The sequence below is a fragment of the Macrobrachium rosenbergii genome, chromosome 40 (genome assembly GCF_040412425.1).
Source record: "Macrobrachium rosenbergii isolate ZJJX-2024 chromosome 40, ASM4041242v1, whole genome shotgun sequence".
Taxonomy (NCBI): domain Eukaryota; kingdom Metazoa; phylum Arthropoda; class Malacostraca; order Decapoda; family Palaemonidae; genus Macrobrachium; species Macrobrachium rosenbergii.
This window is the reverse complement of record NC_089780.1, coordinates 15897666-15924646: the sequence shown is the minus strand read 5'-3', so window position 1 is coordinate 15924646 and position 26981 is coordinate 15897666. Positions and strand designations below refer to the sequence as shown.

The following is a 26981-nucleotide window of genomic DNA, read 5'->3' as shown; positions in this document are numbered from 1 at the left end:
AGAGAGATTTTTATCCTTTTACACAGGTATGAAATGACCTCGCTCACACAGTTTAATTATATATATATATATATATATATATATATATATATATATATATATATATATATATATATATATATATATATGTGTGTGTGTGTGTGTGTTGTGTGTGTGTATACATACATAAATACACACATACATACATTCATATGTATATATTGGAACACTTGCCTTTGAAAAGAGGGGTTTTTGTATATCACTACCGAGAATTACAAAAACAGTTACCGACAACTAATAACTGAAGGCAGTTGCTGACATCTAATAACTGAGGGGAAAATGATGCAACAGCATATTAACCGACGTATAGTTCTTTAAATGAAGAGGAATTAAGAAAAAAAAAATAGAAAAAAAAGAGAAAGAATGGCTGATGGGTTATATCATGCTTCAGTGCTAACAAATCAATACCTTAAAATTGAAAAATGAAATAATACAAAATATCTTTGAACACGGAATGTAACCCTTTTCTTGCTTGTCGTCCTTTATTGATTATTCAGCTGTAACAATGAAAGAGGTTCTAATCACCAGTTAAATGATATATTAATCAAACGACCACTTAAATCAAGATAAGTAAATAGACAGTGATGAGAAGTTCCAGTGTGGACTGCTGATTAATACTGCACTGAAATACAGTAGTTGGCATTGCAATATGTAAAAATTACCCGTCGGGAAGGAAGTAAATAAAAAACTTTTTACATTAGCGAGAAAGTTTCAAGGAAAAGCAGTGATAGTCCACGGAGGAATGATAATATCTAAATGAATCACTCGTTATGAGGGAACGCGTTCCAGTGAAGAACGAAACCACGATGGTAGCGGACTCATTTGCGTTGTCTTAAGCGCACGAGGCGAGAGACCAGTTCATGGGAACTTAATTTGGCGATTTAATTTTAGTGGACGCCAATTCTTATGAATCAAATTTTGCGCTCGAGGCGAGAAACAAGTTCACTGGAGCTTAATTTGGCGATTTAATTTTAGTGAACTTCAATTCATTTGAGCAAAATAAATTTTGCGCGCAAAGTGAGAGACAAGTTTACAGGAACTTAATTTGGCGAATTAACTTTAGTGAACGCCAGTTCACATGGAGGATAATAATTTTCCAACGCTGATTACGTACACAGCTGATAAATCACAACTTAACAGTTTCGACAAGTAATAAGGGTAGAAATTTTCTCGACTTAGTATATTATACAAACACATAAAACTAAAAGTAAATAAAAAGGCGTTGCCTGTGAATTGTAAATCATAAAAGCAGAGACCCAAACAAATAGGCTGTGTGCAAAACAACATCAACGTGGAAGGACCAATTCCATAGAGAAAACAACTTCAGTTTGAACAAAATTTTAGCTCAAATCAATATCAGTTGGAAGAAACTTGACTAAATTTCTCTGCACTCAAACAGAACGGACTTCATCACCAAAAGTCATGGGCAATGCAAACCCAGAAATTAAGAGATAAAAATTATTCAACAAATTTCAGCGTTTTCCGAGCGCATAAAAATGAGGAAGGGTTAAATAGTAATGTTTATCCTGCTGTCGTTCCCATCCTCACCCATGAAAGATAAAAATATCTGGGAATATTTCATTTTACCCTGTGAGCTGGCATAAACCCATGCAAAAAAAATATAATCCCTCTTTCAAAAGAAAGATCGATATTAAACGTGTATAGCTCGACCTTGCAATACTGGAGTTCAGTCTCTAAACAGCTCTCAAGGATACCTCTTTTGAAGGGACGTATGCCAGCACAATCCGACAATCACAAAATTGCACTATTACCTCTTTCACACGATGTGCAGGATGCAGCGTTTACTTCCTTGATTGCATTATCTGGTTCGACGGTCAAAAGTTTGGTTGTAGCGGAACTACCGATCTGTAGACATAAATTAAGGTTCTTTGCAGAATACCTTCATTCGTATTCCTTCTTCCATCTTACTTTCCACCCTCTTCTAACGATTGTTTCGTAGTGCAACTGCGAGGGTTTCCCCCTGTTACACCTTTCAAGCCATTTTACTCTCAGTTTCCCTTTCAGCGTCGATTGACCTCGTAGGTCCCAGCGCTTGGCCGTTGGCCTAAATTTTATATTCCTATCCCTTCCACGGTATCGGAAAATAAGTTCCATTTACTACTGGTTTACCCAAGGATATGTGGACTTGACAGTGTTTTCATTTTTGCAGAAAACATACAAGGTGCTGTGTCTATCCAAACAGAATAAAGATCTCACAAACAGAAGAAAAACAAAATGTTTACAAACCTATAGAACTTGGAATATTCGGTTCTTGAACTACTGTTATTTCTTGAAGACTGGATTCGAATGCTTTCACCTTTTTACTGAGATTAATGATGGTTAGAATTTTCCGTAAGTTTACTTTTGACAAGAAGATGAGAGTGTAATTAGAAACAAGGGTAAGAAAGGCATTTTTTTTAATGCGTACAAAAAATTGAGTGGAAGCAAGAGCAAACTGCTTTATTATTTTCTTTTTTATTACCGTAAAAATTGCAAATACGGATCATGCTGATGATGAAACATCAAGAGAGAGAGAGAGAGATTTGGTCCGGAAATTCACCTTGCAAAGGCATTTTCCAAAATCCTTCTCTCTCTTTCGCGACTCTGGACTTCAGTAACTGAGCTGGCCACTGAAGCAGAGAGCGTACGTAAGTCTTTGAAGATGTTTACTAACAAACCTCCTTCTTCTTGGGTTCGTTTACGATGCAGATTGATGCTTTTCAAAAAACATTTTTCCTGAATCGAATAGAAAATTGGGGAGCACATTTTTCCTTCTTAATTTTCGGAGGAAATACGAAATCGAGTCCAACGAATATGTCCAGAAGATTTTGCGTTAACGGCAAAGAATTCAGGTCGATGTCGAATTTTTCCAAGCTTTGCAGAATAGACAAATGAAAAGTTAATCCTTATCAACATTCACCTCCGTAATTTGGTCTTTGTTTCTCGTCTAATCAGTCAGATTGAAGTTCCTTTCCAAATGTGATATCCTTCGAAAATCAACTTTCGGAATAATAGCAAAATCCACCAATTTTCTGGCCCCTTTCCATCTCCCTTTCCCCTCTCCTCCTCCTCCTCCTCCTCCTCCTCCTCCTCCTCCTCCTCCTCCTCCTCCTCCTCCTCCTCCTCCTCCTCCTCCTCCTCCTCCTCCTCCTCCCTCCTCTCTCTTTAGAAATCTCAAGTCTATAGATGAGGGATTCTTCAGAAATAAGAAAACTCGAATTTGGATAACAGCATCTTTCTCTGGCTGATTCTTTTGAGTCTTAATTCTTTGTTTTTATTTTTTATTTTATTTGTTATTTTCAGTTATCAGGGTAACTACCATTTCGGAGAGTCTGTTGCATTGTTTTCTTACATCGAAATAAAAAGGGATTATTGAATTTCTTTCTGTGACCTTTCTCATCCTTGATCTTATCTCAACTTTTAATATTTAATTTCCAGTGACTTGGAAGATTTCTTTGGCTATAAACACAAAGACTCTCATGTGTTATGATGTTTTGCTTTGTGCATCATATGTATGTATATATATACATATATGTATATATATATATACATATATATATATATATATATATATATATATATTCTTTGAAAACTTGAATTTCTAGTCAATGGCCTGTGGGCCTGTTCCATATGAACAGTGTTCATTTTCTGAATAATAATAATACTAATAATAATAATAATAATAATAATAATAATAATAATAATAATAAATGTACGTACACACACACACACACACACACACACACATATATATATATATACACATACATGTATGTTTACACACCTATATATGTATATATATATACAGTACATACACACACATACATACATACGTATTCTCTACCACGAACATACGTTGACGAAACTAGTCAGACACAGAAAGACACAACCACCAACCTCATTGCATGCACTACATACCGGCAATCACTTCGTGCAAGAGAATGAACGCTAATTCTTAATTCAATGAACAAGCCTAGCATGAGATTAACCAGTGCCGTCGTTGTCATTTCCTGTTTGGTATTGACAATCGATGATTTGATTCGGTGTCTCTTTCCGTATTGTTTTGCAAGCAAACAGGTATGCCATCGAGCTCGTCGAATCCAAATGAGTGGTGGATGTGATTGGATATTTATCTGCTTTATAAGCATGCTTTTAATTGGTCTCTCTCTCTCTCTCTCTCTCTCTCTCTCTCTCTCTCTCTCTCTCTCTCTCTCTCTCTCTCTGAGACGCAGGGAGACAGACAGACGAGAAAAAGTAGAGAGAAGATACGAGACAGGGAACTTACTGAAAGAAAAGACCAATCGATTAATTACTTATACTTCTCTGTACTTTGTTTAGGGAGAAATCCTTCATAGGTATTCTGAACCTCACAAGACCTAGATTGATTTTCGTCTCCTTCTTCATGCACCTTGTTCACCGCCTTCCCACATAAGTTCTCAGTTTTTGCGATCTTCATCTGTTCTCGCAAAATAATATATAAGTCGTTTATTCTCGCGTCCTTGATCTCTCAAAGAGGCGGCTTTGCCGCATGGTAAATATTCAAATCCTGTTTTTTCTTTCATTATTTTCTCTTTTTATCCTCTAGGTCAGAGAGTGTGGTGAGAATTTCTTGTCATCCAACGAGTCGACAATAACGTGGAAAAACTGAGAATGTCCAGCACTCCATCAAGAAGAGGTAAGTTCAGAAATACAGCATGAATTATATCACCAGTGTACACAGTCTGTTGGGATTGTGTGCAGAATTCTCTCTTCCATTTTTATTTATTTATTTACATATTTGTTTTATTTATTTATTAATTCATTTATTTATTTGTGTGCCCTTTCATTGTTATTCGAAACAGTCTAAGAATTCCTGACAAAAAGGGTTTTATCGTAAACATTTCGTGTGGAGGGCAAATCATTATGAACGTTTTTCGTGCAAGTAAATACACAATTGCAGCGATAGGCAGGAAAGGCCCTTTATTACCATGTAACCTGCTATCCAGTTAAGTACAGCACAATTGCGCACAATTGGAGCCAAAGGTTTTTAATCACCGGACATTTCAATGTTTTAGGTATTGCTCTCTGCCAAAGCTCGGTGCTATTTTTAGATATGCGTAAATTATGATACAGGCTTATCATGCGTCAGAGCAACTGTCCTTGACTGTGTTAAGTAACGAGATATTTAACAAACGTACAAATGGAAATAAAGTGTATGACACAAAATTGCCGTCCAGTTTCTCCGTTCTCGGTCATTCTGATTGTAACACTGTTTAATCTGTGGCTTAAATCAGCCGCCTCCTTTATTTTCTATAGCCTTTTCAATTCTCGTAAAAAAAACTTTGTATAACACCTTAACTAACAATGACAGTACAGTTCCAATAGATGTTATCCTTTCGTCAAGGACAAAACTCAGTTTGCAGATGGTAAGCATAATCGCCATATGCCCATATGCTGAAGGAGACTCGGATAACTATGAGTGGAAGAACAGATGATAACTAATTTAGTGTAGTTATACTGCGTTACAACTACTAGGGACTCTCTCTCTCTCTCTCTCTCTCTCTCTCTCTCTCTCTCTCTCTCTCTCTCTCTCTCTCTCATAAACTCTAGAAGGTACATTTCTCTGTGTATTTCCTTCGCTAGATATTAGGTTTCCAGACAGAAAATGTATCCAAAAAGTTAAGCAAGTTGGGTGTGTCTTTCATTTCAGCCATTAGCAAAACTCTGAAGATTACGCCACAGAGGCAAAGAGGGGTGATAAGTCCGACTCTGTTACAGTGTCCTCGACAGGAATATGTACATATAAGCCGAAATAAACTTCAGTCTTTCTCAGTTGCAGAACTTAACGGCTAAAATTCTATTCTCGTGGGTGTGGGATTATGTTTTATGCTTCGAAAGTCAAATCTTTGGAGATATTATGTCTGGAGATATTACATAATTAAAATCCTGTAATGTTATTAAACATAGATATTATGTCTGGAAATATTACATAATTAAAACCCTGTAATGTTATTAAACATTCGTAATCTTATACTAGCTGGCATCTACCACCATAACCAGTTCACAGTTTAGAGACATTTTCGATAGGTTTCTTTCTTACATCGAAAGTAAAAATAAGTTATTTGGACATTTTCCTGCTGCCTCTTCACCGTCGTTCTCTCTCTCTCTCTCTCTCTCTCTCTCTCTCTCTCTCTCTCTCTCTCTCTCTCTCTCTCCGCTAATCCTACGAGAAATGTTAGTTTTGGTAAAAATACGGTAACGTTCCTATTTCCCGTTGGGGAGAGAGCCTGGAAAATCACACAGTATTCCTGGATTCTTTTCCAGCGAGCCTTATCATTTCTCTATTATGGAATCATGTTGACGGACTGGAAGAAAAAGAAAGAGGAAAATAAAAGAGGGAATACTTGAAGATTTACCAACCGGATTTTTCCGCAGTGTCTTCCAACATTCATGCCAATAAGACATTCTTCGTAAGGTTTCAGCCCTTCGAACAAGCGAGATGAACTCAGTCCGTGATTGCCATTACCTGTTGGTATTGGCAATCGATGGTTTTGTTGGTTATTCCACGGTGTATTGTGTTACAAACAAACAAATGGCCTTCAGTTAAATTGGTGTTCGAACCTTGATTAACTGCGGATGTGATCGGATATTTTTGTCAGGTTTATAAGCATGCTTTTTAATGGGAGTATATTTCTCTCTCTCTCTCTCTCTCTCTCTCTCTCTCTCTCTCTCTCTCTCTCTCTCTCTCTCTCTCCCCGGGTGGCAGCCATTTATTGAATACCATTGCTGATATGTATATATTTTTTTTATATCCGGAAACGTATGTTTGTTTCATCGATTCTGATCTGGTGATTTTTCTCGAATCGGAAGTCCAAGTTGGGCAATTAAAAATAGCAGATACCTCTCTCAATCATACGTACATGCATGCATAGTTATGTGTACACACACACACTCACACACACACACACATATATATATATATATATATATATATATATATATATATATATATATATATATATATATATATATATGTAAATACGTACATACAGATATATGCATACAGTTATTTGGAAGGTGTGGCCAAACGGGGAGCTTAACCACTTAATCTCTCCTTCTAAGAAAACGCCACCTAACATCAGAGGCCTAAGGCAGTTACCTGTCCATATTCTACTGAGTGAACAGGGGCACAGAAACAAGTGCCTGAAATATATGGTTTCAACACACACATATTACACACACATATATATATATATATGTGTGTGTGTGTGTGTGTATATATATATATATAAATGTATTATTAATCTGAAATGTCTATAATAAACATTGTGTATATATATGTACATATACATACAAACATAAATTAGCATACTCTTAGATGCTATAAAACTAAAATCAAACAGCCATTAAGGCGTGCTTGCTCTGAATGTCAAAACGGCAGTGAAAACGTAACACTATAAGCGGATCATGAACAAGCAAAGAATACGTCACTGAAGTCTAAGGCTCCCTCCAGCAGCATCAACTTCTTATTTTCTCAGAAATAATGTCTTTTATCACTCTGATCTCCAGCTTCTGAAAATCTCCGAGACATTGACCGAATAATCAGCTTAGTTCAATCTCCATAAAGTGAGAAGTAATTGACACCTGAAAGACAGACGGACAGACGTGCAACCTGGCAAAGTGAGAGAGAGAGAGAGAGAGAGTAATTGACGGACAGACTTGTGAATAGATAGATAGATAGAGAGAGAGAGAGAGAGAGAGAGAGAGAGAGAGAGAGAGTAATTGACGGACAGACTTGTGAACAGAGAGAGAGAGAGAGAGTGTGTGTGTGTGTGTGTGTGTGTAACTGACAGACAGACATGTGAATAGATAGAGAGGTTAACTGACGGAGAGACGTAAATAGAGAGAGAGAGAAAGTAACTGACGGACGGACATGTGAATAGATATAGAGAGAGAGAGAGAGAGAGCGTAACTGACAGACAGACATGTGAATGAATTGAGAGGGAGAGAGAGAGAGAGAGTGCTGATCCAGCTATACCATTCTTTCGACAAATAAAAGCATCTTCAGCATGATCTCGTGGAAGGAAGGTTTCCATGGCGCTCTTGGATGTTGACAAAAAAAAAAAAAAAAACTTATTGGGAAACGTGGGAATCGGGAAAGCAATTGACCAGAGAGAGAGAGAGAGAGAGAGAGAGAGAGAGAGAGAGAGAGAGAGAAGAGTTGTTAGTCAGGAGAAAATGAGACACGGGTGAAGAGATATGGAATACTTGTAGAGGTTGGGACACGATCATTTTTTTCCTCTTCACAAAGCCAAAAGAACAAAGGTCTGTCGATTATGTGCAATCCTTTCGACAGATCAAAAAAGGATAAAGAAAGAAATTTAGTGACCTTGAGATCATTTATCACTCTCTCGCTCATATTCCTAGATATTTTCCTGAAATGTCATCGCAATTATTTATTTCTGTCTTTCCTTAGAGTGACTAAGAAAATGTTTGTATCATAACCTTGCGCTGATTAGTATTTGCTAAGTCAGCTTTTGCTAGATCATGTTTGCTAGATATGTAAATTTCAAAATCATACAACGCACATAACGATTTGATACTCACCTAATACTCTGAGGAAACACTGGTCATCCATGTTGCTTTCAGCTATCGGACGCCGCACAAACAATTCCAGATATTTCTGAATATTGAAATTTCAGATGATTAGGTAAATCCTAAATGTTCTTTAAACAGTCATTCATGTATTATTCTTCTCCTTGCGTTCATTCTTCGGAAAACTGTCCAGTTTCCGCAAGTGACTCTGAATCACTTGTAAGCCTTCAGACTGTCGTTTAACAACGACTAGCGCCGTGTCTACTCGCTCGTGCCCACAAACACTGTTAATGTCTTCCCTTCCCCCGACACTCTTATACACAAATAATACTGAAACCCTGCCTCTGTTCTGTCGCTCCCACGCCAATTACAAGGCAAAACAAGATGAATATTCCATGCTTTCAGAATTATTTTACTCTGCAATTGTCTGCTCAAAGCAGAGACGAACTCTGCGCATTGTCAAAACCGCCTGTGTAGAATTCGTGGATTCTCGCGTGAAATTTATTTATGACAATTTAACCAGACGCCGCGCAAAGACTCTATGATTATGTTATGCTTATCAGAATGTCCTGTTTATTTGCACAAAGTAGAAATTCGTGTAGAATATTTGGTTTAGTGTTAGCTCCAATGTTATACATATGAAACATAAAAATAGTATTTTTTTTTTTTTTCACCATTAAGAATTGTTAGGATACTGGACTTTTAAAAGCTCTTTAAGAATTTTCCAAAGCTTTCGTTGATGCATTAAAAACATTGTAAGAGAGAGGAATATTTAGCAAGTATGAACTGAACTTTTCAAATGCAATTAAAATTGTTTCTCGGACGCCGGCTTATCAAAGTAAAAATTAAGCAACAAAGGGCGAATTTTACGAGGCATAAAATTTTGCATTGATACAAGTTTTTCCAACAATAGTTTCTGCCAAATCACAGGAAGTTTTTAATATGCGGTAAATAATTTGCTAGGACATTACGACTTTCGCAGAGCAGCCACAGAAATAGCATCAGCCGTTTTGTAACATTGAAATTATACCACTGTTAGTGCAGATACCAAAGATAATTGTTTCCTAATAATAATGTACATTTTCATAGAAGACTGAAGTATTCCAAATACTTTTTGCAGTTATTTTTATAAAGACTGGAAATAAGCAAATGACAGGGAGCAGTTTGGCAAAATAATGGCACCGATTGACACGGATGAAATGATTTTAAAGGTACAGAAAACACTGAAAAACATACGAGTTTGGTGCGTTATTGAACATATCCTAAAAATAAGGAAAAGTTTTGCGAAAAAAAAGGTAACTGGGGACACTTCGGAAACACTCAGGATGTAAATAATTCCACTTAGATTGTGACAGTCTGGAAAAGTATGAAACACGTTTCAGAAACGAGAATTTTACGAAAGAAAGAAAACACTCACCGACGTCAGGAAGCGAAAAGAAAAGAAAAAACCTTTTTGCTCATTACAGGCCAACTTTTCGAAGAGCATAACACTTTCTCCCATCTCAGGGGACATTACGGAACAGCCGCCTAACAAAGACCACCTACACAAGCACAGGGTTCAAATTATTCGTAACGCGCTTGGCCGAACGCAGGAACACTGATTATTCATGCTGGAAGCAATGCTTGGATGCAGCATGTCGGGCAAATCAAAAGGAGGGATTGAAAGCATGATTTTGGCAGGTTAAACTTCACAGCTGTAGGTTGACGTAGTGTTATGGTTTCGTTTTTGGTCAAGGCAGCGCTGGAAATACAGGCAAATGAGAGAGAGAGAGATTGTTTTCCAACGAGTTTAATGATACAACATTTCCCTTGACAGGGCGTCAGTAGAGTTGCTATACTTTTTTTAAAATAAACTTTGAAGCGCACTTTGAACTTCACACAAGAACGTTTTCACAGAAACAATTCCATCATATTCTTTGCATTGCGGTGGATTACTTACTTGTTTTCCATCATTATGGGACCAGAAAACCTAGATGAACTGTGCCAATTCTCAATCCAATATGTGTGTGTGTGTGTGTGTGTTTATTTACGCTCAGATTTACCCAAGGAAAGTCATGTCATCAGCGAAAATTATTCATATATGTCATCAGCAAAAATTATTTATATTTGTCATCAGCGAAAATTATTTATATGAGTTTGTGACTAAGTGCCAATCATGTACCCCTTTCTGATTTGAGCCTTTGACCACTCCTCCTGCTCCTGGTGACGTAGTTAATCCTTCAATTGGCAGTTTTTTTTTTTTTTTTTTTTTTTACCGAAGGATTCACTTTTCATTTAAGAAGAGGGTATACTCTCTATGAGACTTCTGCCTGACATTTAAATAGAACCTGATGTAGTTCTTTGTGTACATTCCTTTCTGAATCAAGAAGGAAATGGGAGCTTAATAGTTAGTTATAAAATTTACAAATAAATCTTCAGCACTGGAATTTTTTAAGAGCATTTTCATCGTACATATTTTTAAGGTGATTATCGTCGTATGCCGAGGAATAATAATAATAATAATTTGTTTAATTATAATTAATGGAAGCATCGAGATAACATATCCCAAAATATAAGAAAATTAAACCGTTAAAGCTAATATAATAGACTGTTTGCCAACTTTGTTAATATGCACGTGTTCCTTGGTGCGTTGTATACAAACGCGTATTGCAAAGAAAAAAAAAACATTAAAATTAGGCATCACATGTATTCAGTTCCAGGCTAATCTTTCGTTCGCATAAACCTTCGCAGTCGAATCAAATCCCGTCAAAGCTTCACATTAATTTCGTGGAATGATTCTGAAACCGGAGAAAAAGATTAATTTGATCGATGTGGCAGAAATAAGAATGGTTTTCAATGACAGATTTATGATGCGTTTTTCATAAACCATGGCGAATTAAACATCCATTTTTTTTCTATCATCTAGGAGAGTTATTCCAGCCATGAAATCGGTTAAAAATGACGGTTGTAAAATGTTACGATGAAAAAAAAAAATAGTTTTCCGTTTTGTTTCTGCTAATTGTTTTAGCTTAGATGTGACAGTGGTTCGTGATAACTTGAGGTGAATGTCGTGCAAAGACAGCACTGAGTAAATAATAATAATAATAATAATAATAATAATAATAATAATAATAGAGAAACAAATATATTTAAAAATAAATCTAAACAGAGAGCTGTCGGGAATCTGTTTGATTCTCCTTTTTGAAATTGAAAAGGGGAATCGAACGGAATCCCGGAAGCTCTTTGTAGAGATTTATTTTTAAATATATATATTTGTACCCATACATAACTGTGCACTTGTTTCTCCATTTCAAGAGTCATGCTACTATAAGTACTTTTTGAATAATAATAATAATAATAATAATAATAATGTTTCTTATACATATCATTCCCCCTTATGGAAGGTGACGCCTGAAGTGGAGAGCCTACTGGTTCTTACCAAGTCTGTGGGAATGAGATTTCCAGTCTGTTTGTTTTTTTATTGTAACTGACCCTGATATCCGATCACAGCTGAGTCAGCTGGTGGGTGAAGGGCCGGGATCGAACCACTGACCATGCAAATGCTATCCCAGCCCTGAGCCTGTGATCTACGTACACAATGTCATAATAATGACTCAAAATGAAATTGTCGTTGGCACCTGTTTGGATGCTACACCGAAGTATGGTAATTACGTCATCATAGTGTTCCATTACTGCTGCAGTTCTGAAGTATATATATATATATATATATATATATATATATATATGTGTGTGTGTGTGTGTGTGTGTGTGTGTGTTTTGTGTGTTAGACTCCCTCTCTCTTCTTGAACTGAATTATATATTATTTCACATACGACTGAAATGACACTGAAGGTAAGTTAAACACCCCCTCTCTCTCTCTCTCTCTCTCTCTCTCTCTCTCTCTCTGTCGTTCCTTCTCCCACCCACGAATCCTCCCGTCTCCAATGCAAGGAGCGTTTAATAATTTCGGGTCGCAAGAGTCTCGTCGCGTCTGTGCCGCTCTCTGCTTGTCGCACCTGCACCTTGCATTAGCTATGCTCTCCAGTTCCGGCGAATTCACATTATGCTGGAGTAATTTCCGACAGTGGGTGCACTTCGTTTCCTGTATTTGATTTGGCTTGGGATTACTTCGAGATGACGAGTTTACGTTCGTATATTTCATCGGGTTATGCTCACATGTTAGTTTGTTCGTATGCACTCACACAAACGCACATACATGCATGCACAGAGAGAGAGAGAGAGAGAGAGAGAGAGAGAGAGAGATAAGAGAGAGAGAGAGAGAGATGAGATAGAGAGGGGGAGAGATGAGATGACATGAGGCCATATCTAAAAGAAGGCTTTAACTTCCCGACTCAGCAATGACCCAATGGACAACATTTCAGTGAATAAGATAGAAATCATTTAAATTTCTGAACGTCGGGATCGAACCCAGGTTATAAAGTCTAAAAGAAGTGAATTACCTAATATATAAGTTCAGTTTAAGGAGAGAGAGAACAGAAATAAATTTCTGACTCACGTCGGGATCGATGAGATGAGATGAGGCCCTGGGCAGGCTAACTGCTTGCATGGGTTTCCCCAACTTCCCGAAGCAATGACCCAATGGACAACCTTCAGTGTCATTTAAAATCATAAGTGAAATAATATATAATTCAAGTCTAGTGTAAGGAGAGAGAGAGAGAAAGAAATAGAATAAATATATATATATATATATATATATATATATATATATATATATATGATTTCTATATATATATATATATATATATAATTCAGTTGAAGGCCAAATAATAAAATTGGTAAGGGTAGGTTGTCCCGAGTAAAATGATGTATTAACCTAATTGTTTTGTATCAAAAATGGCCTCTTTTTGTAATTTGTAATCACGGTTTCCAGTAAATGCGTAAAGCAGAGGAAATTGCGTTACGTTCGAGAATACGAACTATATTCGCTTCATTACCGTCTGTATTTCATTTTGATGGCAAGTGCAAACGCAAAGCGTGCAGTGAATTAATAGACGCTTCTTTCACTTTTTCGTAATTTCGTTTATTCGGAATTTTGTATCGATGGTTTTCGTAACTATAATTAATTAATTTTCCATGTTAATAAGTTTATATGGGATGCACCTATTAAATCTTCTCGTTCTTTATTTGTTTTTATATGCCTGGAAGATGAACTAAAATAATAATGATTCACTTAGGGAAGGCTTTCGAAGCAAACCCACTTTTACGTCTTTGCTTGGATCTTCTTTTGTTAAGATTAATGACATAAAATTATTAATTACTCTTCCAGTCTCCGCATTATCCCTGTTAACGTTGTTTTGTATATATATGATTTCAGTATTTTGTTACAGAATAGTAAAATTAGAGAAAGTGATGAGTGAAGAGAATAAATGTCAATCAACAATTAGACAAAGATAAAATGGCAAACAGACTAATATGCATACATAAACAGCTGTTAAAGCGATATCATCTTTTGGGTATACACATCTATTATTAGCTTACTCTGAACTGGCGAGAGGACACGCCCCTCTCGCATAACTGAGGCGACTGATTGGTTCTCTTACTACGTCCTCATAATCAACCAACTTCCTCCTCCTCCTCCTCCTCCTCCTCCTCCTCCTCCTCCTCCTCCTCCTCCTCCTCCTCCTCCTCCTCTTCTTCCATCCTCTCATCATAATAGATGAGCTTTCACGGTTTATAATTAGATCTACTCTCCTGTCTGACGATGTTAAAAATGTTGAATATCCTCTCTGAAGTGCTATTGCCTTGAAATCACTCGAGAGTTTTTATGTCCTTTCATGATTTTAAGGCAATAGCACTCCAGAGAGGTTGTTCAAAAGGCTATACTACATTTATCGCAAAGGGATAAAGTCAGGGTTAACTTTTTTGAATGAAGCCTATATATATATATATATATATATATATATATATATATATATATATATATATATATATATATACATATATATATGTGTGTGTATATAATATATATATATATATATATATATATATATATATATATATATATATATATATATATATATATATATTTTTTTTTTTTTTTTTTTTTTTTTTTTTTTCGCCAAGCATAGAGTACAACCGGAAGTCCACTAGATTTAAATGGCCTATGTATAATCCTGTGCCATAAGGCCTCTAATAATCTGCTAAAACTATTGCTTACATAGTCAGAAGGCTGAGATAAAGTCAGATTCTCGGGGAACAGACACACTAATAGAATGATCAGTCAGTAATGACAACGCAAATTTTTTTTTTTTTTTTTTTTTGGCATTGTTCATACTGCTCGCCATGATTATGTAGCAGCTAATGTTGCCGTCTCTTCCTTGTTAGTGTTCTCAGCACTGACATCTGTTTTTTGTTCTGAATGTTTGCGTTACTGATTTTCTGTTGTTTATGCGAGATATGAAGTTAACGTTCGCACTGTTTAGTAGCGATTTATTTTTTTGTGGGGAGTCTCTCTCTCTCTCTCTCTCTCTCTCTCTCTCTCTCTCTCTCTCTCTCTCTCTCTCTCTCTCTCTCGTTCTGTCTTCCAAAATATGATTGTTTTCTCCGATATATTACACACACACACACACACACACACACACACACACACACACATATATATATATATATATATATATATATATATATATATATATATATACAGTATATATTATAAAATATACAAATAATCATATCCGTGTATTATATATATACATACATAGAGTATATATACACAATATATATATATATATGTATATATATATTTGCACAGATATGATTATTTGTGTATTATATACCTGTATATATATACATATATATATATAATATATATATATATATACACACATACATATAAATATACATATACCACACACACACACACACACACCAACACACACTTCGTCAGAGAGCAGATTACAGGGGCGGGGTGAGGCTGATTAATTTTAGGTCTCGAACCATCACCGTAACGAACCAATTAACGATGTCCTTGAGCCAGTATTAGGCATCACGGTAATGACCTGTTTAGAGTTTATAGCCGTTGTTAGAAAATGACAAAGGTCGCCGCTGGGCGCGTTATTAAGGTTATTAGCATACATTACGTTACGCTATTTATTATGAGAAATAGGTTGCGGTACTCAGAAGGTTTATATTATCCAAAAATAGTGGTTTAATGTTGACTATTTTTGTGGGGTAGGTTATCTTTATTACGTTTTTTTTTTTTTTTAAGTCTGAAGAATTACGGATTCTTATTTGAATATTTTGTAACAGAAGAGAAATAATTAAAAGAAAATTATTGTTCGATAAAGGTCAGAGTTTGACCATAAAAAGTGAAAACTGTTTAAATTATGAAAAACTATCGAATTCATTTGATAATTTGCGGTAAATAAAATGGGTACAAATAGACAGGAATATTCCTTTAATAAATTAAACGACAACTATCTGTACAAAACAGTAACAGATAAGAAAAGTACATTAAATCCGGTGGAATATATATATATATATATATATATATATATATATATATATATATATATATATATATATATATATATATATATAAAAAATATATGGACACTCGATAAAACTATAAAACTATGGACACTCGATAAAACTCAAAACACAAACCACGGAATATCACACGTGAATCCAAGTTTACCGGTACTCATCCGTCTCATTCCACGGTGAGACGAAGCGGAAAAACTCCTCAGGGAATTATCGTCATCAACAGCTAAGAAACGTGAAGCGGCGGCAACCTATCTAATCTATCCATCGCTTTGCCCCGTAACCTGTGGGACTCCGATTCTGAGAGAGGATCAGTGCTGCCTCAGATCCCGTGATGCGAGGTTGTGGCGAGAGTGGGTCTCTCTGTCTCTCTCTCTCTTTCTCTACCCGAGGGTGATCGCGTCGCTCGAATCGCGCGGGGTTTGAAAGCGCATTTCACGGTTTTTTGGAAGTGTTTTGTTTTGGAGGTGTAAAGCACAAATAAATGTGTTACCTAACTCGATTTATATACAGTATATGGGTGCATAAACTGGTGTGTTTAGTAAATTAATTTATATACAATACGGGGTACATACTGACATGAATAATGCATATGTGAATATGATTTCGTATCCTTTCATACCTCAACATACTCGTACGTACGTTTTTAAAACATACGTAAGTCCAGTTTGATATGAAATGCAACAAAACTACTAAAACCCCATCTCTCTGAAGGGTTATGAAATGACATAAAATCGTAATAAGAGAAAAAGGTAATTTGACAAACTAAGTGCAGTCCAGTCGAAGATAATTATTACCTGACTTTCAAGATGAAAGCCTTCGGACTGCAATACATTCGGCTTTCGGTGGCCCTTACCATCTTCCTACCAGGTATTGTGTTAGTGGAGAGTTTGAGTAATTAGCTATGCATTGGAGTTTCTGAGCCCTTTTTGTGTGGGTTTATTATCTCTCTCTCTCTCTCTCTCTCTCTCTCTCTCTCTCTCTCTCTCTCTCTCTCTCTCTCTCTCATGAAAAAGGAACGAGAAACCTATAGGGATATACTTTTTGCCTACCATCTCTCTCTCTCTCTCTCTCTCTCTCTCTCTCTCTCTCTCTCTCTCTCTCTCTCTCTCTCTCTCTCATGAAAGAAGGAACGAGAGACCTATAGGATATATTTTTTGCCTACCATCTCTCTCTCTCTCTCTCTCTCTCTCTCTCTCTCTCTCTCTCTCTCTCTCTCTCTCTCTCTCATGGAAAAAGGAACGAGAAACCTGTAGGGATATACTTTTTGCCTACCATTTCTCTCTCTCTCTCTCTCTCTCTCTCTCTCTCTCTCTCTCTCTCTCTCTCTCTCTCTCTCTCATGAACAAAGGAACGAGAGGCCTATAGGGATATATTTTTTGCTTACCTTCTCTCTCTCTCTCTCTCTCTCTCTCTCTCTCTCTCTCTCTCTCTCTCTCTCTCTCTCTCTCTCTCTCTCATGAAAAAGGAACGAGATACCTATAGGGATATACTTTTTGCCTACCCCTCTCTCTCTCTCTCTCTCTCTCTGTTTTGTCAATTATAGGAATGTACATTTGTATATACCGTATATATATTTTTTTCATGTTATTGATGGTTTCTTAAACATTTTTATAAAGACAGTACCATGAGAAATCTAATGTTTAGAAAATTAATATTTTCATCAAAAATATTGTGCCAGCCTGACTGACACAAACATAATTTTATATATATATATATATATATATATATATATATGTGTGTGTGTGTGTGTGTGTGTGTGTGTGAGTGATTGTTTCTGCCGTACCAGTAAGCATTATCAGAAATACAATGGGAGAGGGTGAAAATGTACGGATGCTCTGGTCCAAAGATTGTAAAAGTAAGACCAAGCGATTCGGAAGGAAAAATTGCGACATCGAGTGTAAAAGATTCACGAAAATAATAAAAGTGCAAGAGAGAGATCCTGGAACAGCAAGAATCTGTTCTTGGCTTGGTTTAAAAAATAAATTCTGGCTGCGCTATGGCATGTAAAAGGTGAGTGACGGAGAGAGAAGTGGAGTAGTTGTATTCACGAAGTTCATAAAATAACTTAAAATAGAGCTAGTTTTCCGGAAATGTGTTTGGCAAGGGCGTCGAATATTGGAAATTGATGGTTAGAAACCATATATGTCATGAGCGTAGTTGGGAAAGAGAAATTTGAGGCATAACGTTTGCTAGACAGATAATGGATGAGACAGTGAGAAGATAAGCGACTGGAGGTATACCTGATTATTGTCTGGTTGAGGCAAAAGTTAGAACTGAAGAATGCGTTACTGGAGAATGAAGGAGTGCCAAATATATCTAAACGTTATTAAGACAGGTGAGAACTATGAGAAGAAAGTGAAAATAACATATGTGGAGAAGAGGGATGAAGAGTGGTTTGGGGTTAGAGACAGGAGATTACAGGAAGTATAAAAATTCAAAGATTGGGTCATAGAGTAAACAGGGTTTGATGGTGTTAGAAGTAAAGGAAAAGGAAATAAAAGCATTAAGGGATGATATGAGAGAACTGGGGGCATAATGAAGGAAAAAATTATTATTTAAAGTGCAGTTGCATGGCAGAAGGGAGAGGAGAGGGTGGAAAGGAAAGTCAAGAATAAAGCATGAGAGAACAAGACTCTTAAAAAAAAAAAAAACTATTCCTGAATCTGATAAATACTTCAAGGAGAAGAAAATATTATACAGGAAAACAAATTCAGGTAGAAAGGTTAATGAGCAAATAGACCTCAAAATGAGCATAGCAGATGGAGAAATCATGCCTGTCTGAAGGGAATTCAGCTCTAATTTGACGGATTGAGTGTTTTATAAATTTGTTAAATGGTGAGGACAGAAAAGTAGCAAATTGAGGTAAATGGGCTTGATTAAGGCAAATTTAAGAGTGCTTGTGGAAGTCACTATTACGGATTCAAGGGGTACCTTTAAGAGGTTAGTGAAATGAAAGGCACCAAGAGATGATATTAGATGTTAGATACCACGGTATAGGTTGTAAGTCTTACCAGGATGAGATGAAGGTACCAAGAGAATAAGTGAACGGAATAATTGTAAAGGTGATAAATTGACTGTTTGATTTATAACACTCCTTAATATATATCATTGAAGATGTACTGACAGATGACAGAAGGACGGACAATGGAAGACTAACAATAACAAAAAAAAAAGGAAAGGACAAGAGTTTACGTTATGCGGTTGTTAGCCCCAATGCCTTTACCCATTATGGTCAAGTGATTCATGTTGAACAGCATCATGCATTCTTAGCGGTCACCCATCCAGGTACTGAACAGACCCAACGTTGCTTAGCTTAGAACGACTAGCGGTATAGGGAACTTGTTGTATGTGTTTTACACTCACACACACACACACACACATATATATATATATATATATATATATATATATATATATATATATATATATATATATATATATACATACATACAATATATGTGTATATATATATACATACAAACATACATACGAGTATTTATGGGTGTGTGTGTGTGTGTGTTAGAGAGAGAGAGAGATTGTTAACAACTAATCGACATTCTTCCTAAGCCCAGTTCCAGGATTTTACATAAAGATTGCTGTTCATGAATTTGTTATCAAATAGTTTCAGAAATGCGTTTCCTCATTCTCAGGAAGCAATTTCAGTCTATGAGTTTTACATCTGCACGGATGTGAGTTCTGTTAGCATAGGCATTTAATAGCGAACCAAAGCGCTTGCCTAGTATTTATTATACCGTGAGTTTTTTTTTTTTTTCTTTTTTCAAATGAACGAATTGAATTTGTAAATCGGTTGTTTTGGATACTGGTAAATCTACTTGTAATTTTTGTAGTTACTGGACATGTGGTTTCCACGATATGCTGTGGTTTGTCATTTCCTTTTGGTTTGCAGTTATGAGCCTGCCGTTGGTGAAGAATTCTGTGCGTGATGTTTTCTGTCTGAGAGCTGTTGTACCCATTTTGGAAGACAGCATGAATAAGCTGCTCTGTCTCCTAATGAGTCTTCTTCCAAGTGGGATAATGTATAAAAGCACACTGGGTAGTAATGGAATACTAAGGTCGTTTAATAGTCATCTGTCCCTCCCATTCAAACGTAGATCATTATTAGAGGCTTTCCAGAAACAACGTTCTTGAATTCCTCTTCCTCTGCCTTTGTCCTGATATAAATTATGAGAGGGGAGAGGCCCTCGTTTGCTTCCGCTTCAGCAGAGTTGAATCTGGAGGCTTCAATTAGACGTTGAAAGTTTTATCAAAGAATTGAAAGAATTTAAATGTATAAATGGAATTCAGTTATATTTCAACCACTGAACGGAGCCATATGCTGAATGCAAATACCCATGGAGTAAATTATGGAAGTCATGAACTACAAAAGGTTTTTTTAGGCCGCCGAAACCGACGGCTGAATTTTTCTTCAGCCCAGTGGAACAGCGGCTGAAGTAACTCGTTTACTGAAAAAACATCGAAAAACCTTACAACAGACAGAACTAAGTTCTTGGTAGGAGGCAGAAAATTTGTCATTTATTAAAGGAATTGCATGAGAGTCGAGGCTGTCGTGAAGGAAGGGAATAGGGATGGCATCCTCGGCTCTATTCCAGACAACTCTGGATAAGACCAGTATAGAGTTTTAGCAATGGAACGGAACAGTTGTAAGATTACATGATTCTCCAAGTACCTTTGAAGTAACCTGAACTCCGTTTATTAATAGAAGAAATGCTTTGAAATATGCATACTGGTAAGAAAGAAGAAAAATAACTGGGAAAGTGCAAAAGTTAGAGTTAAGTATATCTTAGTTTAACCAGACCACTGAGCTGGTTAACAGCTCTCCTAGGGCTGGCCCGAAGGATTAGATTTATTTTACGTGGCTAAGAACCAACTGGTTACCTAGCAACGGGACCTGCAGCTTATTGTGGAATCCGAACCACATTAAGACGAGAAATGAATTTCTATCACCAGAAATAGATTCCTCTAATTCTTCATTGGCCGCTCGGAGAGTCGAACGCTGGGCCAACAGCGTGCTAGCCGAAAGCTCTACCCACCCCTCCAGTGAAGAACTAGGGAAAGTACAAAGAAATAGGTGTAAACTATACTTTGGAGATTGGCTTCAAACTAGATAACAGTGGCTAATAGGTAAAATATCACTTATAAAAAGGGAATTATGCCCTGATGAGAGAACAAAACCTCGAGAAAACGTAAAAAATATGGAAGAAACTGATGTAACGTCATCAGGAACAAAGGATATGAAGTAATTCGATAAAATTCTAGGAATGATAAACCCACAGACGTTTTGCTATCAGGGCCATAATCCAGACTTGGTTGAGTACCTTATATAACTTAGTCAGTCACCTTTCTTACGGTTGGGCTTGAGCGGGTATCCATGAGAGAGAGAGAGAGAGAGAGAGAGAGAAAAGCAGACAGATTGCAAAACACAGTCGACAGCTCATCCACTAAATTTTCAAGAAACCACCCTTGAATAACCATTCCATCCAGATATTATTATCTTCACCACCTAACTTCCCCGTCCTAACGAGTAATTCCGAATGCGCTGGATGAACTATAAGTTCCAGTAATCGTCCCCCGCGGTCCATTCGCGCATACCAGAAATCGCTCTCGATATCCGCATAATGGCATCCCAACAAGGCGAATCAATTCGGGTGTCCGGAACCAAACACCAGTTACGGAATTCGCCCTCGGGATCAAAGGCAAAGGCTTGATGACGGCTGTCCTGACTTCCTGCTGTAGAATGCAGGAACTAGAGCCCTGTTATAACTTCATTACACGAAAAGTTGAATTCATTACCCAAAATATTTAATTCATTGCATAAGAAATAACAAAATAACACCAAAATCAAGAACAAGAACACAGAACGCAGCCAGAGAACAAGAAAAGCAACTTAACATTCAAGGCCTTTCGCGTCTTAGCGTCTCCCGGGGGCGTTCTTTCCACTTACAAAAGTTTTGTTGATTTCTTCGTTTTTCACTTTGACTTCCCACGCTTTGCCTCGCGGTGTTTCCTGTTCTTATATTTATCACGCGTCATTTATAGTCAAAAAATGCAAATTGCGTTTCTTTTGCTCCCCAGTTATTAATCATGGTAATATATTTCGCTTATACTTTTTTATTCCTTTTGGGCGTTTTTTATATTCATTTTTGCGTTTGCTCTTTTTTCGCTCTTTAAGAATTATATTTTTTGAATTTCTTTTGGACGTTTTTTAAATTCATTTTTGTTTGCTCCTTGTTGGCTCTGTAAGAATTCTGTTTTATTTTATTAATTTTTTTTTTTTTTTTTTTTTTGCTGATTTGTATCATTCACCAGTTATGCTGATTCTTTCAAGTTTAAGAATCAAGTTGCAATTGCATCACTATTTTTCTGTCACGTTGTTTATGAAGGTATACCCATGAATGATTGTAGTTTTCTCTAAAAGAAAACTATTGAGATGACTATTTGTTTGTCCGTCCGCACTTTTTCTGTCCGCCCTCACATCTTAAAAACTACTGAGGTTAGAGGGCTGCAAATTGGTATGTTGATCATCCACCCTCCACTCATCAAATATACCGAATTGCAGCCCTCTAGCCTCAGTAGTTTTTATTTTATTTAAGATTAAAATTAACCATGATCGTGCGTCTGGCACAGTTGTAGATGCCAACAACACAGACCAACACAGGGCTGTGGTTTTAAGTTTCATGGGCCGCGGCTGAGAGTTTCGTACAGTATTATACGCTGTACAGAGAACTCGATTGCGCCGAAGAAACTTCGGAGCATTTTTACTTGTTTTTATTTGTAATTCATTTATTCTTCTTTTCGTTAGGTTTATTTTAATGTCATTTATTTTCTCTTTTTTTTATTTTAGGGCTCTTCAATTCAGTGGAAGCTTGTTCAGTATGACAATGGTGTATCCCGGTATGATATATGTGCATATATATATATTATATATAATATATATTATATGTATGTAAGTATGTATGTATGTTATATATACTGTGTGTGTGTGTATATATATATATATATATATATATATATATATATATATATATATATATATATAATGATAAATGTATATATATATATAGATATATGTATATACATTATGTATATATATGTGTGTGTATTCCGTAAGCTTTGCTATATTCTGAGCAATTCCCTACCATTCTAAACCCAAAGGAATGTATTGGCGAGTTGAATGGCTGTCGCGCGTTGTCCTGCAAAGTCAACTTTGGTTTAAGAAACTTTTTCCATTAATTTACCTTCGGTCCCGGTTGACCTTTGATGCCGTGACCTAGTTTACCTGACAGATAAATCAATTATTAAGTAATGCAGTTATATCGAGAGTTAGTGCTGCCTTGATCTGTCTTTTGGTTGGGGGGTGGGGGAGGGAGTCGGCTTCTGACCTGATCCTCATATGGAAAATATATTGGTTCTGTTTGGTTGGGCCGAGTTTGGAGACCCACAACAGGCCTCTTGTTTCCTTAAATAAAAAGCCTTACCACACTTCCCCACACTGAACAAAGGCACGTCTGATCTCAGCCAGCCACCGTCATCGAACTCTAATAAGGGTTTATTTGACTTAGGACTTTTGTACGCGTGTTTGGATGCGATCTTATGCCAAACAACTTTAAATAATTTGTTATTTTTTTCTATTTTCCTCGTGGACGTGTGTGTGTGTGTGTGTGTGTAGGCCTGCTAAATCTATCCGTCACTTTTCATAACCAAATAGAAAGTGTAAACAGACGAAGATAAAAAGCTGCCTTTTGAACAGAAGTCATGTTTTATTCAAATATTAAACAAGGGATATCTGTTACGTTCTATCAGGGCTGTTTAAAAGGATTAAGCAATGTTCAGAAATTATTAAATGCACACTAGGAGTAGAATCTCTCTCTCTCTCTCTCTGAGCAGACTACGAGACCCAAAATCCAGCTTTATTCCAAACAATGTTCAAACAGTCTGAAGCTATTAGACTATTAATCCTCAATTACCCCCAATTCACTCTATTTACATTCAGGCCATTCAGCGAGGGCTCATTGGTAATGCGCATAACGTGTGTATAAATTCTGCTTGCATTAAGCATTATCTGTTGAGAGGATTGCAAAGGATTCTGTTCTCTTTCAAGCGTGGTGCTCTTGTTATCTGAGAGCGCGATTTCGAATAAAATGACTCGGGAGGGTCTTTGGTAGGTTTCTTTGGAGCTGCCGGTAAATGTACTTATCTGACATCGCTGGAACCGGCAGTGGGAGCTGAGTATCGCGCTCAGCCAGTCACAAGTAGCTTGAGTGATATCGCCTGTGGATATTAGTCGGCAGCTCAAAATAGAGGGAATAAGTAGATAAACAGGCAATCCCTGTGACACAATATATGCTAAACTAATAAAATGGGTCACGACAACCAACAATAAATGTAAAGAGATTCACAGAAAAGCCTCTTTGTTGAGGACTTTGATAATCTCTTATTGAATTTATGTCTCCTGAGAAGTTCTGTCACAGCATTTTGTGGATATAATTTCAGGTAAGGTATTATTGGAGGATAATGTTTGGTAAGGTTTTTCTAAAAAAAAAAAAATATCTCGAGTGATAGAAAATGTTGGAAGCCATTGACATGATATTCATATTTTTTGTCTGTGCCTTTTATTGCCAATTTCCAATAGAAGCAAGAAAGCAAAGACTTCGCCAGTTTTTTTTTTTTTTTTTTTTTTTTAATGACCTATAAAACTTTACACAGAAGCTAACAACAGTCTTTGTGCAAACTCTCGTTGTCTCACGACCATTTAGCGATGAAACGACCGTTGATACAAGAAAGTATTTCGAGTTGAAAATATCCAACGCCACTTTTTTTTTTTTTTTTTTGTCGCAGAGTTCATAATCCATAATTTTTCACACTGAGAACACCACGTATTTTTCCCCTTTTTATTTTGTGTTAAATGTCAGCATTTTTCTCGATTGCTGCAGAAGGCCAAAGGCGCTCAGTTCTCTGGTGATTTTTCTCTTTTAAGATTTATTTTTACTTTCAAGAATCGCGCGAGTGAACTTTTACCGTCCAAAGATTTTTTTTTTTTACTTTGTCTTTTTCTTAGAATTTTGGGATTTGTGTAATTCATAGAAGAACGGGTTTTTATTACCTTTGGTAGTATGTGAATGGATGTTTGATTTTCATAACGTTTGTTCCGTATATGGATGTATTTTTGTGTTAGCGTAACAACCGCATGGCGTTCTTGGGGTTGATTCCAGATATTGAGGATAATTGCACACACACACACACATATATATATATATATATGTCTGTGAATATATGCATATATACTATATATATATATATATATATATATATATATATATATATATATATATATATATTATGTATGTATATATATATATATATATATATATATATATATATATATATATATATATATATTACAGAAGTTTCATATGTGGATGAGATAACCAAGAAAGGGAGACAGAGATGGTTTGGACATGTCCCTCGCCCAAACCTTGGGAGCATAGTACTTGATAGTGTCAGCTGAGCACCTGTGGGCAACAGAAGACTTAGAAGACCCACAGTAGGCCTACTTAAATAAGGATTCACGGGAGTCGTGCATTTGGATTCAGCGACAAAAGAGACAATTTAATTAAGGCTGATTCACATTATACCATCACGTCACCGACACATCACGTCAAGTCACCGTCCCATCAGCAGTGCCTTTTATTCACACTGTCAATCGCAATCCCGTTCAGTTCGTGCCCAGCCTCAGCGACTCACAGATTTAGCGGTAAGAAACTTGCACAAGCACCGTCACGTCACGTCACGTCAAAATATTCTTTCCAAGAAAACGCGTCGTGATGTGACGGTTGATGCTGTGTGACGTGATGGTGTGAACAAGTCCATTTGATTACATGTAAGAAATTCTCACGTACTTTGACGTGACGTGATGTTATAATGTGAATCAGCCTCAAGTCAGTAGGTCATTTTCCACTCTGCAAATTAAAAGCAGAAATTAAGTCAGTGTCAAGGTTTTGAACAGAATGAAGAAAATCCAGCGAAATGTATTACGTAATCAACTCAGGGTGGCTGACGCGAATTTAGCAGGGAAATTGAATTACAGCAATGTCCGTTTTGAATTTTAGGGAAGAACTGAAACCCCTCGTTTTCAGCACTTGTTCCGAATTCAGTAACGGAAAAGGAGGTGGAAATTTAGAGAAGATCATGATTTCGATTTTGGTGTCAGAGAAGAATTAAAATAACTGAAGGTTAATTCTATGAAATCGGTAAAAAAAAAAAATAAAATAAAATAAAATAAAAGGGACACATGAAACAGTCACCGTATATTTTGAAATCAGTAAAAAAGGGGGAGGTTAAAGTTATATCTTAGTTTAACTAGACCACTGAGCTGATTAACAGCTCTCCTAGGGCTGGCCCGAAGGATTAGACTTATTTTACGTGGCTAAGAACCAATTCGGACCAGCCCTAGGAGAGCTGTTAATCAGCTCAGTGGTCTGGTTAAACTAAGATATACTTAACTTTACTCCCCCGCCTTTTTACTGATTTCAAAATATACGGTGACTGTTTCATGTGTCCTTTTTTTATTTTATTTTTTTTTTTACCGATTTCATAGAATTAACCTTCAGAAATGTATACTTAACTTAGTTACCTAGCAGCGGGACCTCTAATTTTCATTGGGAATCCGAACCATTATACCGAGAAATTAATTTCTGTCACCAGAAATAAATTCCTCTAATTCTTCATTGGCCGGTCGGAGATTCGAACTCGCAGCTAGCAACGAGGTACGGGGCGGGGGGGTGAGTAGACACATGAAGTCAAAGTATATCCATACGATTAGTTGCCACTTCCGTCGGCCTTATCCTTAAAAAAGTTTAATTAAG

The 26981-nt window shown here is 36.5% G+C and overlaps 1 long non-coding RNA gene across 2 annotated transcripts in view; it reads left to right on the top strand.

Annotated features, from left to right (window-relative positions):
- Nucleotides 1-26981, top strand: part of LOC136826169 (uncharacterized) — a 159519-nt gene that overhangs the window by 89295 nt on the left and 43243 nt on the right. For both annotated transcript variants that reach the window (XR_010849531.1, XR_010849532.1), the window contains one exon: nt 4625-4714. This is a non-coding gene — a long non-coding RNA (uncharacterized lncRNA). The remainder of the gene's footprint in view (nt 1-4624; nt 4715-26981) is intronic.